The 17,030-nt window shown below is 37.2% G+C and overlaps 1 protein-coding gene across 2 annotated transcripts in view; it reads left to right on the forward strand.

The window, feature by feature from the left end:
• The first annotated feature begins 311 nt into the window (after positions 1–311).
• Positions 312–17,030, forward strand: part of LOC139130904 (RYamide receptor-like) — a 42,571-nt gene continuing 25,852 nt past the window's right edge. Inside the window, exon 1 of one of the 2 annotated variants that reach the window (XM_070696711.1) lies at positions 312–467. The gene's annotated coding sequence lies outside the window, so the exon portion shown is untranslated. Of the gene's footprint in view, positions 468–9,673; positions 9,793–17,030 lie in introns of those variants that run through there. The other variant, XM_070696710.1, reaches the window with a different exon arrangement.

Below are 17,030 nucleotides of genomic sequence, written 5' to 3' on the forward strand. Positions count from 1 at the left end.
CATATAAATTATGTATTATATGTATATTATATGTAATGTAATATTAGGCTGTCGCTTGAAAGCAGCAAAAAGTATGATGTGACTGATCGTGTTTTATGAACCGGTTTCACTTTTATATTCCAAAAACCAAGCATTAAGGACGTTTAAATTATTAAATGTGGTTTTCTATTTTTTATCTATTAATGTCATGTTCGGATCATCTCCTTATCTTCAAAAGATTATTGCCTGAATTTATTCTGTGTTAAAGGATTATTCAATTTTACCTTGCCGATACGATACCTCCCATTGGCTATTGGTTGTGGCACTCCCATATTGCTTTGTGTATTTTAATGCATAAACAGGGCGTAGAACATTCATTAGGCCATTAGCCCACTTGAAAATTGTCACCCCAACGATCTCGGTTTTAAAACTGCACACATCCAAGGCAAGTAACGTTAGATTGCGTCTGAGGCTCATTCGTTTTCAAGGTAAGCAGCAAGGTGAGCAAACACAATTACACCTATAGGGTTTTATCGCTATAAATGGTGATTCAGCTGTATCTGTTATGTTGTCTGTACCTACGCCATGCATTAATTAAATGCTGGAACAGGACAAAATGCTTGATATACGTTCAGTATATTTATGAATATTGAAGTATATGGAACACAATGTTGATATACGTGGTGTATATCTATGCAGATCAAGAGTATACGTAGTGCAGATCTTTAAACACCAAGTGTACACTGCACTTAGGGACTGGTCAGTTTCTTCGGTCGGGGGGGGGGGGTTATTTTTTGCCATCGTCAAAAAGTGGCTGCCCCCCCCCCATTCCAACTTTCGAAAACGGGGTGACCCCCCCACATTCTAACTTCCGAAAGCAAGCTGAGCCCCCTGCGAACGACTATATATATATATATATATATATATATATATATATATATATATATATATATATATATATATATATATAATTTTCGGGGTATATTTTAAACATTCAGTCATTCTGTGTTTTAATGAAATTGTTGTCTTGTCAGTTGTAAGGTAGGAACTTAGAAATGTCAATTCTAAAGTTTGAATACAGTATTTTGAATGAGCTGTTAATGAATTCTACTTTTTTCATGCATAACCAGATGTCCAGTACTACTGTAAGAAAGCTGTGATTATGAAATATTAGTGCATGTTGCTTCTAAAATTGAATTCTCATAGAGAAAACAGAAAATTATCAGGAACTTGTCATGCTTTTCATATGAACTGCAGATTCCATAATGATTACTACACTTTGCAAAAGAGACTTTCAATTTACAGACATCAAGATATTTCTGACATATATCTCTGATATATTAAAGTACTGCACCCAAAGGGCTCACCAAAAATATTAAACCGTTGCTAATACCCCGTCCCCCGTTTCATAATTTGTGCATACCAGACATTAAAACGGGGAGGTATTAGCAGCAAAGGCCTGTATATTTGATAGTTTAAAGTAAAGCGCCCAAAAGGCGCGCCGAAAAATGCAACTGAATGATGAAATGTTTGGCTGGTACGATGCATTTTAGGTAAGTATGAACCCGTGTCGAAATTTAAAAACACACTGACTCCCCCCTCTTGGGCATTTCAAAAACAGGGTGACCTCCCATGAATCCACCGCCCACCACCCCCAGGCCGAAGAAACTGACCAGTTCCTTATGCATTTTAGCAGTATACGTACGTGTATACTTAACGTTTTGACACATGTACGGTACATATGCGTAATATAATTATATTATAATCATCCCCGTATTCAAAACAAATTCGGCTGAGTCGCGGACGATTGATTCCCCGTGCAGTGACCGTATCCCTCCGAGCCGTGGGCAAGGAGGGATACGGCCGCGACGCAGAAACGCGACGCAGATACGCTTGTGTTATGCGGTCGTGGCTGCTCTTAGCGTCTCTCTTAGGGCTTTTTCTGTGCGAACGAAGGACTCAAGCGGAAATGGGAAAGACTATGGATTTTTAATGCAAGGTATTTATTTGATACTTACTATAACATCAATATCAGTAAAACTGCATTCATCAAATATTGAACGTGCAAGCGGAACATCGTAATACTCAGCCGCCATTACTTTTGACGAACATCATTCCAAGAATTCTGCGTTGTAAATTTGTAAGAAATGAGCAAAATTACCAGTTATCAATTGTATGTTTAATATTTTAAGAATAAAGTGAGACTGTTTAAATATAATGAAGAACAGTGTCGGGCTCTGACTCAATCGGTACGACTATACGAGCGCCGGGACTTTCTACGCACAGACGCTAGACAACGGACGTTCAACAACAGGTTAGAGGAAACGTGATGCACAATATGCATGGACAAAACAATAGCTTGCACCTTTAAATGAACTGATAACCATGTAATCTCCTCGCTCTTGCGATATGTCTCAAGTCCGGAGTATTGTCATTGCTGTAAGAAATTATGAACGGTCTTCGCTTCCTCGGTTCGACGCGTTGACTGCCGCGGCAGCATTGATGGTGATGCTGAACTTGAAACCGGTCAATGTTGCTTCAGAAAACATTCTTACTGCTGCAGGATGATTCGTATTTGTCTTTCTTTGGTTACCGTCTATGCTTATCATGTTGTTTGATGCATCGACAGGGGCTCTTTTGACGAGGTAGACAACACAAAATGTCGGTAACAGCGTATAAAAATGTCAGTGGTGTAGAAATCAAACGTTTCATCGCAAATCAAGACAAAAAGAAACACAAATTCTAGTATCGACGGTATTTTGTATTTTACACATTTATTTTAACACTCCATTTTTCTTTATGCCGGTTAGATTATAAGAAAGACAGCGGTTTGAAAGAGCATCAATTTTCGACAAATAGCCTAAGAGTCAGCACTTAACATTCATAACACTTTTGTCAAAAGTGCCCATACGTTATCATTTTTTACCACACAAAATAAAGCTAGCGTGGCAGGGAAACAGATGTCTACCGTATTTCCAGTTTTCGATTTTGTTTTCAAAATGTATTAATGCTTATTTGATGGGTCTGCGAATTGTGATGAGATATCACATTACGTCTAAGAAATTCCGTATTATATCTTCGAATCGTCTTTTGGAATATTCGGCGTTTCAATTCGAGTTCCTACGTAACAGATACAAAGGTCATTGTATACAAGTTATATGATACTGTGTAATTTCAAAAGCTACGTGCGAAATGAAAGATCGCTACCCACACATTTACAAAAAATTACCATAAAACATGCCATGTTAATATTAACAGCAAAAGATGTTTACATTCATCTAGCCTTATTTGTTTTGTTTACTTTTCTTTCAACTGCAAAACAATTTTAAATAGATTGCGTGTTTAGATTAGATTTATGGAATGGCACTGACGAATGACGAGGGTTGTCAGACTTGAAGGTGCAATCAATTCTCAGAGCCGCTAAAATTATGCACAAACCTCGATTCATGTAGTCTTTAAGCTTTCCTTTTACTTCAATGTAAATACGCTAAGTATATTGTTTTAACATTGTCTAAAAGTTTTCTTAAACGAAGACATATTTAACCTCAAGGGACAATGAAGACACCTTGTGTATAAGTTAAGATAAACACAAAGAATAGTGAAATTGTAAAACATAGAAATATTTCCAAACATTGCTGTAAAATCAAGTGGTTTTTTAAATCTATATATACAATTTTGCACGCTCAACATCTTTACCAAGCTTCATCTTATTCTTAGCTTTTTTATAAGTGGCTGATGATTGTATTATGCTGAGTATATCTGTACTGTTACGCTTAGTGTGTTCTCGGCCAAAGCGCCCAAATTTTTGCATTTGGAATAGCTTAGCCATGCAAATTAAAATTAGCCTTGGTTATTTTTGTTGATGCCATCGACATGAAACCTTTAATAGTCTGCCTTTGCCCTCAAGAGGCGCATTTGCTTGATATTTTGTTTTGTAATACAGAAATGTAACCAATTTGAGCAGCTTGTAGATTAGTTTGGCAAATGTAGCTGAAAAATATGCGAATTGGTTCGAAATAGAGAACGTTCTGCTTTATCTTCTTTGAAATGCACTTCGTTTATTTGACCATTATCCGAGGTAGATGTAACATTTCTTGACCAAGGCTTACAAGGTACAGTAAGCTCTTTAACATAAATTAGGAAGCGAAGACCTGATAGTTCATGCCACAAACATTAACTAATGACAGATATTATAATCGGCCTATCCATTCTGTGTTACAAACGTGCGGCTAAGTGCTTTATCAAGTGTAATTGTAACACTCAAATATGCATATCGATATAAGTGTAACAAACAACAACTCTTCTGCTCAAGTAATTAAATAAATAATCATATATTTTGGGACCAGGAGAGGTTCCAAGAACGAGATATATCCAGGAACATATAGGAATACATAGATCAGTTGTCTTGGAGTTATCCGAAATGTAAATATATAGCCACGAACAAAACAAAAAACACACACATCCCCAAACAGGCGCCATAACAACAGCAAGAATAAAACAAAGCGACAGTGACACATTATCTACGCCTTGGAAACATCCGTTGTAAAATGTTGACATGATGTTCCATTACAAAGTTTTTAGACAAGTAAAAATCTACTTTAAAATAGCGAAAAATTGCTTGCCTGTTAACCCTTGGAAATTTGATGCAATTTCATTTGATAGTCACAACTTGGTCAATATAGAAATAAAGGACGACGCGCTGACCATTAACGTTTATTTATGGGCAAGGGCGAGGGGAAAGCCAAAATTTAACGGGTGAGGCTTCACAGTAAGTGAGGCTACCCACAATTCCCCTTGATTTGTTCACTCAGACATTTTTTGCTAAAGGCTTTTTCAATTTTATCAGTTTCTTGACAATATTTAACTAAGAATTTAAGTTCAGGATTATTTGTTAAAACTATTTTCCAAAATTATTGATTATGTTTAAAATTCAAGAGTAAATTGAATGACAAGTCGATGTGTTGAGGTGCTAAAATTTGCACACTTGTCAAGATAAAGTTATCTGCAACTAAGATAGTCTCTTCCTACCACCTGTCAGACATGCAAATTTCCTTTGTTACGAATATTAAAAAAAATCAATACCCTTTCTTTTGCCAACACAGACACAACTTATTCCCTTAGTTGCCTTGAAAATATTGTATATGGCTGTCAAAAATCTATGTCGACAAAATTACCCGCGGAAAATTGGTTGATCTTTTCATTATTCACAGTGAGAAATCAGAAAATTATGATGATCAGAACTATGTTGCTAGAATTTTGAAATATTGACCGAGTTGTTCTGTGTACAGAAGAAATTTGCTTCAGTTCAATGTGTACAGATCATGGAGAATTGTGGGTAGCCTCACTTACTGTGGGCTTGCCGAGTCTGTTAGTTAAATTATATTATCAACGAACCCTGCAAGACCGTCAAAATTTACGAAAAGTTCCAGTGCGAACGACATTGGGGCCCAAAAATTTTGCAAATCCGGAGATTAGTTGTGAGAAAAAAATGTTAAACTTGGCCCACAAATGCTCCATTTTATTTTGTGGTTGATTATGATCTTTGTACAAATCACAATTTTTGTTTTGGCTGTAAAGTTAGTATGTTTACGATATTATTCATATTCACGGCCATGCCATTATTGTGTATTTGTGGGCAGTAACGAGGTTCAGCTCGACCAATTAAATGGACAGGGCATGGTACTATAATATGAGGTTATCACGAAAATACCGCAAAGGATGCACGAGGACATTGGCGCAGCGATTCGCCCGACGCGAAGCGGGGGGGGGGGGCGATGCGCGGCACAAATTTTATTTAAAAATAAAATGCAGGCTTAATGAAGAAAAGTGGGCCTGTGCATTGAAAACCTAAACACATCTTCCCTGGTCATTCTACTGAAATCGGATGACAGTTTCCACTGGAACTCTCAGAGGAACTTCTCACATATTGATATAAACTAAGTGTAACATACTTTGCATCTACTCAAGATAATATACCGCTAGTTTTCAATCGAATTCGAACTAACAAAATACGACATCCAGCCGCCTAGCGAAAGGCAATAGACAGAACCGCTCGAGATAATCCCCATTCTAAAAACAGTGTGGTTAAATAACCGGGCATGTTGTTACATTTTTCTGACTGCGACCGCTCTATACGTTTCTGGGTTAAAGGGACAAAGTCGGTCATTTTTGATGAACTTTGAACTTACGAGATACTACTTATATGTTGTTTGACATGCTGAAAGATACTGAATGAATGGGTGACCATGCATATATTCGACCCAGTTGTAGACACGATACATGAAACCATAACGAAAATGAATTTAATGTTCATGACCATTAATTCATTTTTGCGATGGTTTCATTTAATTTGTCTAAAACCGGGGTCGAATATATCCACTGTCACCCATTCATTCTGTATCTTTCAAAATGTCAATGCCAAGTAGAAAGGTGACCATTAGAGTCAAATTCAAGTGAAATGTCCAGATATGAAGCAGACAGGCCGTTTCTGTAGTTTCTTTAATCTCAAATTCTAGAGGATAAATCATAGCGAGATAGTAACTTAATTCAGAGTTATTCATTGAAATAACATCGTCTATGGATCTAAATGTTAGGTTGAAAGTTCTAGCTACAGAGACCTTTTTCTGCTTTATCAAGTTCTGGATGAATTCTGCCTCGTATGAGAACAGAAATAAGTCGGCAAGCAAGGGAGCACAGTTAGTACCCATGGGAATTCCTATACACTGTTGGAAAATGTGTCCTTCAAATTTATCAAATATGCTGTCAATGAGGAAATCAAACATACTGATAATGTCTTTCTCGATATAAAACACTTTAGTGTTAGTAATATTTTTAACAAAATATGTAGAATTTTACCCTAATACTACATATTTGTAATTTATCATGTGGTATTATGGTATACAATGGAAAGTTTTAATAAATGTTATTTTTGAAACAGATCTTGATTTCAAAGTTTCCTAGAGTTCCTTCGAATTTTTTAATATCCACATTTGATTTATACCACTCCGAGAAAAAACAACATCATATATGCTTGAAGTCCCCGTTTTACAGTACAAAGAACAGAAGTCATTATCTTCGGTGACTCTGCTGTTGAACGTTTTGAAGACCCTGCGATAAACCTAGCTTTGTAAGGTGTTTTGTTGAGCTTTGGTATCCAGTATAAGCTAGGCAACTTAGTATGGTCATCCTTTGTTGTAATATTAAAATTATCCATGAATGACTTATGGTTTGCCAAAATTTCAGATTTGTTGAACATTGATTGTCTGTAAGTGGAGTTGGTGGAGGTCTTAGTTACACCAAGTTCGTCTATAAGACATTCAAAATAACAATGTTATTGACAGCTTTATTAGCAGCGAGAACAATTTTTCATAAATTATGATTTGTCTTATCGTGTTTTATGAAGCGTTTTAACTTTATATTCCCAAAACCAAGCATAAAAGACATTTTAAATTATTAAAAGTAGTTATTTAATTTTTATATATAAATGTCATTTTCGGAACATTTCGTCATCGTCAAATGATTATTGCATGAATTTATTCTACCTTGCCCGCATAATACCATCCATTGGCTATTGGTTGTTTAACTTCAATAAGCTCTGTGTATTGTAATGCATAAATAGGGCGTAGAAAATTCACTCGGCCTCGTGAGGGATTGATTAGCCAACTGGAAAACTTTTCACCTCAACGATCGCGATTTTAAAACTGCTCACATCTAAGGCAAGTAACGTTAGATTGTGTCTAAGGCCCATTCTTTTTTAAGGTAGGCAGCCAGGTGAACAAACACATTAACACCTATGGGATTTTATCACTATAAATGGTGATTCAGCTGTATCTGTTATTTTGTCTGTACCTACGTCACGTACAGTATTATGCATTAATCATATGCTGGGCATGGATTCGCTTATTTTGTAGAATGTTCTACATCATATTGAATATAAAGTTGTTAATTTTTCATGCCCTCATACCGGCAATATTCATTGTAAATCACTTCTTTAACTATACTGTGAGTAGGTCTCACACACGTACGCTCACTATCACACATCGCACATAAACTTTATCGAACAGATTAAACTGGGCGAAAGACCGCCTCGGCGATAATTCTGTCCGCCACCAGAACTATCAACCTAGGGTAGCAAATACGGCTAGTTTTCCATCAGGTTCGAACTTACAACATACGACATACACTCGCCCAGCGACAGACAGAACCGCTCGGCCAAATCCCCACTCTCAAAAAAGAGTTGTTCAATAATCGGGCAAGTTGGTACATTTTTCTGACTCCGTCCGCTCCACACGTTGCTGAGTTCATGAAGCACTCACTCGTACAATGTATAGCTGAAAACAGCATTGTCAATTAAGGCAGAAATAATTACCAAAAATATCCCAAAGAAAAAATAGCCATGTGTTATTTTACCTGTGGCTCCTATCTCCGTTAAACTAAATTTAAATCATATATAAATATGATGTAAGCTATTGATAAAGAGTGGCCATACCACATCTGTTTCATATTTACGTGTTATATGAGCCTTGTGTAACGTGCCGGATCTAGTATCTTCTGCGGAATCTCGTACATTAGTTCAAATAAAATATACTTTACGTAAGTTGTGGATCATGGTGTCTCATCTTTGATCAAAATGCCGTTTTAAATTTGCACGTCATTAGCTCTATTGTAAACTGAAACTATCCCACAACTATAAAAGCCTTGGTTACAGCATACTCACTAATGTGTAGGTATTTATAGATGTTTTACATAAGCGCAAACTGTAGAGAACGAAAATTATGATTAAAATTATCGACAAATCACCTCAAGTTTTGTTATAAACGTTAGCTTTCTTTGCAAACTGTTTAATGTATTTTCACAGGCAAAGACAGAACATTTTGAAATTAAAACCAATTCCAATGGTTTGACACAAGAGTGTTTTTTGTGAAAGCCTTTTCAAGGGTTGAATCTGCATCTAGAGGACGACGGTATGAAATTACCAGGTCTTTAAAAATGTCTGCACAGTGCAAACGATGATTACAAATGGGTGTTATCCCCTAGAATTCCAAAACCAGATCGAATTTTCTCCGCATGAAATAGAATAGTATATATTGGCAAAACAAATGTTATACAAGTGGTAGCAGATTATGTTTAAGGTTGTATGACCAGACCTATAAATAGCACTCCCCGTTTAAAGGATACGTTTCGAAACTTGATCTCACCCTTCCCAGGCATTTACAGGTCCCTGGCGACGCTGTAATATAACAGCAGGTGAAATAACATGTAGCAGACTAATATTTACAGGGTAAATAGATATGGGAACCCTTAAAAGTGCGATGATAATATGTAAGTGGCGCAGGGCTATGCCTTACAGGTCATGTAATTTTTTTATGTATACTATAAGTAATGTTATATTATGCCGTCGCTTGAAAGCAGCATAAATTATGATGTGACTGATCGTGTTTTATGAACAGGTTTCACTTTTATATTCCCAAAAACCAAGCATAAAGGACGTTTAAATTATTAAATGTGGTTTTCTAATTTTTATGTATTCATGTCAACTTCGGATCATCTCGTTATCTTCATATGATTATTGCCTGACTTTATTCTGTGTTAAACGATTATTCAATTTTACCTTGCCATACAATACCACCCATTAGCTATTGGTTGTGGCACTCCCTTATTGTTTTGTGTATTTCAATGCATAAACAGGGCGTACAACATTCATTAGGCCATTAGCCAACTGGAAACTTGTCACCTTAACGATAGCGATTTTAAAACTGCACACATCCAAGGCAAGTAACGCTAGATTACGCCTAAGGCTCATTCTTTTTTAAGGTAAGCAGCAAGGTTAAAAAACAAATTTACACCTATAGAGTTTTATCACTATAAATGGTGATTCAGCTGTATCTGTTATGTTGTCTGTACCTACGTCACGTACAGTATTATGCATTGATCATATGCTGGAACTGGACAAAATGCTTGATATACGTTCAGTATATTTACGTGATATTGACGTATATGGAACACAATGTTGATATGCGTAGCGTATATCTATGCAGATGAAGAGTATACGTAATGCAGATCTTTGCACACCCATTGTACACAGTACTGATGCATCGTGGTGTTAGCTGAACAAAGACGGCTTCATGTCGGACCAAAACAACCAAATATGCAGGAACGGGTATAATATATATATATATATATATATATATTATATATATATATATATATATATATATATATATATATATATATATATATATATGTATATATTTTAATTGCCCGTGTTTGGGATAAATAAAGTTCTATTGAATTGAATTGAATATATTTCTTTATACCGTATCCGCAAGATCCGCAAAGTACTTGACAGAAGTACCATCTAGACATTGATCCATGCCTTCGTCACATCCCAATCGGATACTGCAATAGTTTTTTGTACGTAGTATATGAAGAACGACCATGAGAGAAAATGCCGAGACAGTTTGACCGGTTGACCTCGCTGTTAATTTTATGCAGGAAATTACAATAACAATGCTTGGTCGAATGACGCAGTGCCTTGAGGGTGGGATCACCAGTGGTATATGGGGAGGAGTACCTTCCCGATGGTGATAAGTGGTGCAGATTACCGTCGCCTAGGTGACTGGCGTATACGCGTGCCAAAAGACACCTATGGTTGATTTCCTGTTGACCAGTCGGATGCACAGTCGTTTGGGGAGCTGTTCAGCGCTGGGACTATTCGCCCCATAGACGAGTAGCAAGAAATACTTTGCTACTCGTCTATGGGGCGAATAGTCCCAGCGCTGAACAGCTCCCCAAACGACTGTGGTCGGATGGCAGAGTTGCAAATACCTGGACTGAACCATTTGGTTTTTTGTGGGTGTCGGTGGTACTTTGACAATATAAGTAAAGATGCACATATATTGAGTTTATTGTCTTGTTTATGAGCGGCCAGTATTTCCAACAGCATAAATTATGTGCATTTGCCCTTGAAGGAATAAATAATTTTCGAATAAAACATCGCGAATGTAACTACATTCCTTAAGCTCGACGTACACTTAAGTGCCCCAAAGAACCATGAAATCGCCCGACTTTCGATTGAAGAGATGAGTTTTGCCAAACCGCGTATACAGAAAAAGTGGCAGATGACTTTATTTTAGAATCATAGACAGTATAGCGAGATGTAAAAAATGTGAAACAGGCTCCCCACCTAACTATCCTAAATGTTTTTGTGTCGAGTTTGTGTTTGATTCGTTTCGAAAATGTGTTCCTACATTCTTATCCGATGTTTGTGTTAATGAAATGTTTGTTTCGCTTTGGATATTTGTAGAGAAGTTTGGATTAGTGTGTACGGTAATGTTTTGTTTGTGTGGGGAAAGCTTATGGCGAGACGCAGCAGGACCTATGTTGTTACAAAAGTTGATAGAGTCGCCCTTTGACGCTTGCGTTTCGAAACCCGAGTGTGGTTTCTCATCAGTCGCAGTGTAGATTCTTTCCTTAGTTTGTGTTTGTGAAAATTTATTTTAATGCATTTTAGTGGTCTTGCTTTCCGATTAGCGAGGCAAGTATCTTAATTTTGGTCACGTTGTGAGTCCGTTTGGTGGTTCGGTTTGTTTGTTCTATATTTCTTTACTTCGGTAAATTTTGTTTTGACTGGTGTGTCTTTTAGATTTTTTGCGGAGGTTTGTGAATTTTTAGGCAATAAGTACCACTGCGGGGTACGGATTTTATGTTTATTGGATCAAGATACTTACAAGTATCTTGGTTGATGTGCTTGTTCTCGTACATTTTAATTAATAGTTCGTTTACTTTGTTTACTGTTTGTTCTGACTTGTTGTGTATAATACTGAGTGTTACGTAATTGCCTTTCGCATTCGAGTACGTAATCGTTTGTGTTGACAATAACGAAAAACCGACCCTTGTCGAAGGGTTATTTTCCCAAAATTTGTCCAATGTTTGCAAGCTGGTTTATCGCGATTCTTTTGGCACGCGACATGTTTTATTTCCTTGTTTGAAAGGGTATCTCTAGAAGTGCGAGTTTAGAAGCTTCAGATAGCTTTCAAGTTTTTGTTTTTTTGTTGTTCGTGGAGTCCAATTTGACTTTTCTTTGAATTGGTGTTGTTGCGATTGTTTGTGTCTCACGATGTAGCGTAGTCACATTATACGACTTTATTTGTTGAAATCTGAGGTGGTTTTATTCTGTTTGGTTTTGTTGGTGTCCGAATGAATTTTAAGGCTTTTGCCTAGTACTATTTTTCGGAGTTTCATAGTTTGAACGATGATAGGTTGTTGTTGAATTTCATGTTGTTGTCGGCTTTTCTTTGGAAATAGCTGATTTATTTCCACGGCCATGTTTTCTGTTACGTTACTGTGATTGTTTATTTTGTATTTAATGTTGTGTTTCAATTGTTTGATATGTGTACGATTTTTTGTTATTTCTTTTAAGTGTTTGTGTGTTCTATGTCATTTTATCGTATTTTTTTGTAGTTCCCTTTTTGGAGTATTTGGTGGCCCTGAAAAGGGCCGCTTGGTATGGGTTTTTATTAGCGCTTGGCGCGTTTGTTTTGGCGATGAGCCTAGCTTTTTTATGCTTCTTTTCGCCGATTCGATGTGCTTGGTGAGTAGGTGTTTGCCGCCTTCTTGTCACTGTGTGTGCGTACATGGATAGTCTGCATAGCCCTTGAATGTGGTCTCGATTTTGATCAAACTTACAATTTAGGAGTATATATCAAAACTGATAAATGATTTATGTGATTACTGTAGCTATAGATAGGCTACATTCAGGACGGGCAGCGACGGGCAGTAATTAGTAGGCAAAACAGGTGGTTTTCACCGTGGGCAGAACTCGATGCAATGATACTGAACATTAATAGTAAGCCTGTCACCTTGAAGGTAATGCTGTAGGTGAAACACCGTGGGTGGAGGGACGGTGGGTGAAACAAGGACTTCAAACACACGATGGTACAAACAACACCACAAGTGAAACGTACACATAGAAATACACGCGTTCCTACGTTGTGCCCACCCGGGCCACGCGATTAAAATATGACTGATACTGCTGGATAGTGTTAATTGGTCGGTAAACAGTCAATTAATAGTTTAATTGACTACCTGGGTGATTGGCAGGTCGTGTCCAACGACGCATATGCAAAGCAGGCCAAAAGACAAAAGCCCCCAAAGTTATTGACAGCTGGCCAGGGGTCACCATGAATACGTAATGAAGCTTCACTATGCAGAAACTGCGTAGTCAAGCCCTTCTTAACCGGTCAAACTCTCTCGGCATTTTCCGGCATGCCGATTTTTCGATTGCAGTCTGTTCAAAACGCTTGTGCACGTCTCGTTACTAAATCACAAAAAAATTGACCACATTACACCCGTGTTGATCGACTTGCATTGGCTTCCCATCGAACTTCGAATAAGCTTCAGTACAGTATATGCGTATACGCGTATAATTATATTATAATCATCCCCGTATTCAGAACAAATGTGTCCGAGTAGCGGATGAGTGATTCCCGTGCAGTGACCGTATCCCTCCGAGCCGTAGGCGAGGGGAGGGGGTACGGCCGCTACACGGATAACCACAAGTTCGCGACGCAGACACGAGTGAGGAATATGGGGGTATATTTATTCATGCATAGACCAAGTTTTCCGTGAATAAACCTTACAGAAATGGCAATTACTGGGAAAGAACGAGAGGGACTATTTTACGAGAATTCAGACGCTTGTGTTATGCGGTCGTGGGGGCTCTTTTTCTGTGCGAATCAAGGAATCAAGCGGAAATAGGCAACACTATCGATTTTTAATGCAAGCTATTTATTTGGTGCTTTCTATAACATCACTTTGAGTAAACATTCATGCATAAAATATTGAACGTGCAAGCGGAACGTCGCAACATAAACGAACATCATTCGAAGAATTCTCCTGTGCAAATTTGTATGAAATTTTCAAAATAACCAATCATTCTGTTTTACAAAATTGTCAATTGTATGTTTAATATTTTAAGAATAAAGTGAGCTTGTTTGGATATAATGCAGAACAGTGTTCGGCTCTGACTCAATCGCTACTACTACGATCGCCGAGTTTTTCTACGCACAGACGCGAGACGACGGACGTTCAACAACGTGATACACAATACGCATGGACAAAACACTTGCCTGTATCTTTAAATGAATTGATAACCATGTAACCCCAATGCTCTTGAAAAATAAAATAGCATTTCTTCTGATGTGTCTCAAGTCCGGAGTATCGTCATTGCTGTAAGAAATTATGAACGCTCTTCGCTTCCCCTGTTCGACGCGTTGACTGCCGCGGCAGCAATGATCGTAATGTTGAACTTGAAGCCCGTCAATGTGGCTTCGGAAAACATTCTTACTGCTGCATGATGATTCGTATTTGTCTTTCTTTCGTTATCGTCTATGCTTATCACATTGTTTGATGCATCGGCAGGGGCTCTTTTGACGAGGTAGAAAACACAAATTGTCGGTAACAGCGTATTACATTGTCAGCGGTGTAGAAATCACATGTTTCATCGCAAATCAAGACAAGAAGAAACATAAATTCATAAATATTCTAGTATCGACGGTATTTTGTATTTTACACATCTATTTTAATACTCCATGTTTCTTTATGCTTCGTTACCCTCCCATAATGTAGACCCGCTTAGATTTCAAGAAAGACAGCGGTTTGAAAGAGCATCCGTTTTCGACAAATAGCCTAAGTGTCAGCACTTAACATTCATAACACTTTTGTCAAAAGGACCCATACGTTATCAATTTTTTACCAATCTGCGTGTAAAAAGAATTGCCAAGCGATTTAACAATACCCACAGATATATTGATGATCTCATCAGTTTAAACAATCCTGGTATATCCAATTATCTACACCACGTCTACCCGGATGATTTAGAAATAAAAGAAACAACTGAAAGTGTGGACTCGGCATCATACCTAGATGTATTGTTTGAAATTAGACAAAATACACTAAATAGTAAGCTGTATGACAAAAGAGACGATTTCAATTTTTAAATCATAAACTTTCCCTTTTTGTCGAGCAATATACCATCATCTCCGGGTTATGGTGTGTATATTTCACTCCTTAGATACAGTAGAGCATGAAATTCATATGAAGACTTTCGAGTTAGACACAGCCTATTAGCTCAAAAGTTAGTGAGGCAAGGATTCTGAGAAAGTAGATTAGTGAAACCATTTAAGAAGTTCTACAGTAGATATACGGAGATGTTGTATCAAAATATGACCTGTCTGTTTCTCGAATGATGAGTGACAGCATACCCAATTTTGACTCACAAAAGTAATTTGGTGAATTCACCAAATAACAATGGATTTGTCGCTTTGGGTCAATCTTGACGGGTGGGGCTAGCTGGCAGGGTACGCTTACCCATTCCGGACACCTGGTACCACCACTATTTCGTGGTTCAAGATGACCCCATTGCCTTTGTCATTTTCGATATGTTCCTTGGACCTGGTAAATTTCTTAGTTACCTTGAATGATAACGATTATTGGACCTGATTCGATGTCTATTACCAAACAAAGTAAAGCTAGCGTGGTTAGGAAACTGATGTCAACCGTATTTCCCATTTTTCGTTTTTGTTTTCAAAATGCATTAATGTTTATTTGAAGGGTCTGCGAATTGTGATGACATATCAGATTATGTTTAAGAAATTCCATACTATATCTTCGAATTATCTTTAGGAATATTCGGCGTTTCGATTCGAGCTCCTATGTAATAGATACAAGCAATATGATGCTGTGTAATTTCAGAAGCTACGTGCGAAACAAAAGATCGCTACCCACACATTTACAAAATATTACCATAAAACATGCCAGTTAATATTACCAGCAAAAGATGTTTACATTCATCTAGCCTTATTTGTTTCAACTACAACAAATTTTCCGATAGATTGCGTGTTTTGGATTTAGATTTAAGGAATGGCACTGACGAATGAAGAGGATTGTCAGACTGAAGGTGCAATCAATTCTCAAAGCCGCTAAAATTATGCACAAACCTCGATTCATGCAGTCTTTAAGCTTTCCTTTTACTTCCATGTAAATACACTAAGTATATTGTTTAAACATTGTCTAAAAAGTTTGCTTAAACGAATACACATTCAACCTGAAGGAGCGCTGAAGAGTCCACCTTGTGTATAAGTTAAGATAAACACAAAGAATAGTGAAATTGTAAAACACAGAAATATTATCGAAACATTGCTATAAAATCAAGTGTTTTTGAATCTATATATACAATTTTGCACGCACAACACCTTCACCAAGCGTTATCTTATTCTTAGCTGTTATATAAGTGGCTCACATTGTACTAGTGAATTTAAGTCAAGTATGATGATCAACAAATCTGTTACGCTTAGTCTGTTCTCGGCCAAAGCGCCTAGATTTTTGCATTCGGAATAGGTTAGTCATGCAAATTAAAATTCGCCTTGATTATTTTTGTTGATGACATCATGCATGAAACATTTAATAGTCTGCCTTTGCCCTCTAGAGGCACATTTGCTTGATATTTTGTTTTGTAATACAGAAATGTAACCAATTTGAGCAGCTTGTAGATTAATTTGGCAAATGTAGCTGATGAATATGCGAATTGGTTTGAAATGAAGAAAGTTCTACTTTATGTTCTTGGAATTGCACTTCGTTTATTTGACCATTATCCGATGTAGATGTAACATTTCTTTACCAAGGCTTACAACTGCAAGGCACAGTAAGCTCTTTAACATAAATTAGGAAACGAAGGCCCGATCATTCATGCCACAAACATTAACTTATGACAGATATTATGTGCGGCTAAGTGCTTTAGCAAGTCTAATTGTAACACGCAAATATGCATATCAATATCTGTGTAACGAACGACAACTCTTCTTTTCCGGTAATTAAATAAATTATCATATGTTTTGGGACCAAAGAGGTTCAAAGACCAAGATATATCGGGGAACATATATAGGAATACATAGATCCGTTCTCTTGGAGTTATCCGTAATGTAAATATATAATCACGAGCAAAAACAAAACACACACATCCCCAAACAGGCGTCATAACAACAGCAAGCTTA

This window comes from Ptychodera flava, chromosome 4, assembly GCF_041260155.1.
Source record: "Ptychodera flava strain L36383 chromosome 4, AS_Pfla_20210202, whole genome shotgun sequence".
In the NCBI taxonomy this organism is placed as follows: Eukaryota; Metazoa; Hemichordata; class Enteropneusta; family Ptychoderidae; genus Ptychodera; species Ptychodera flava.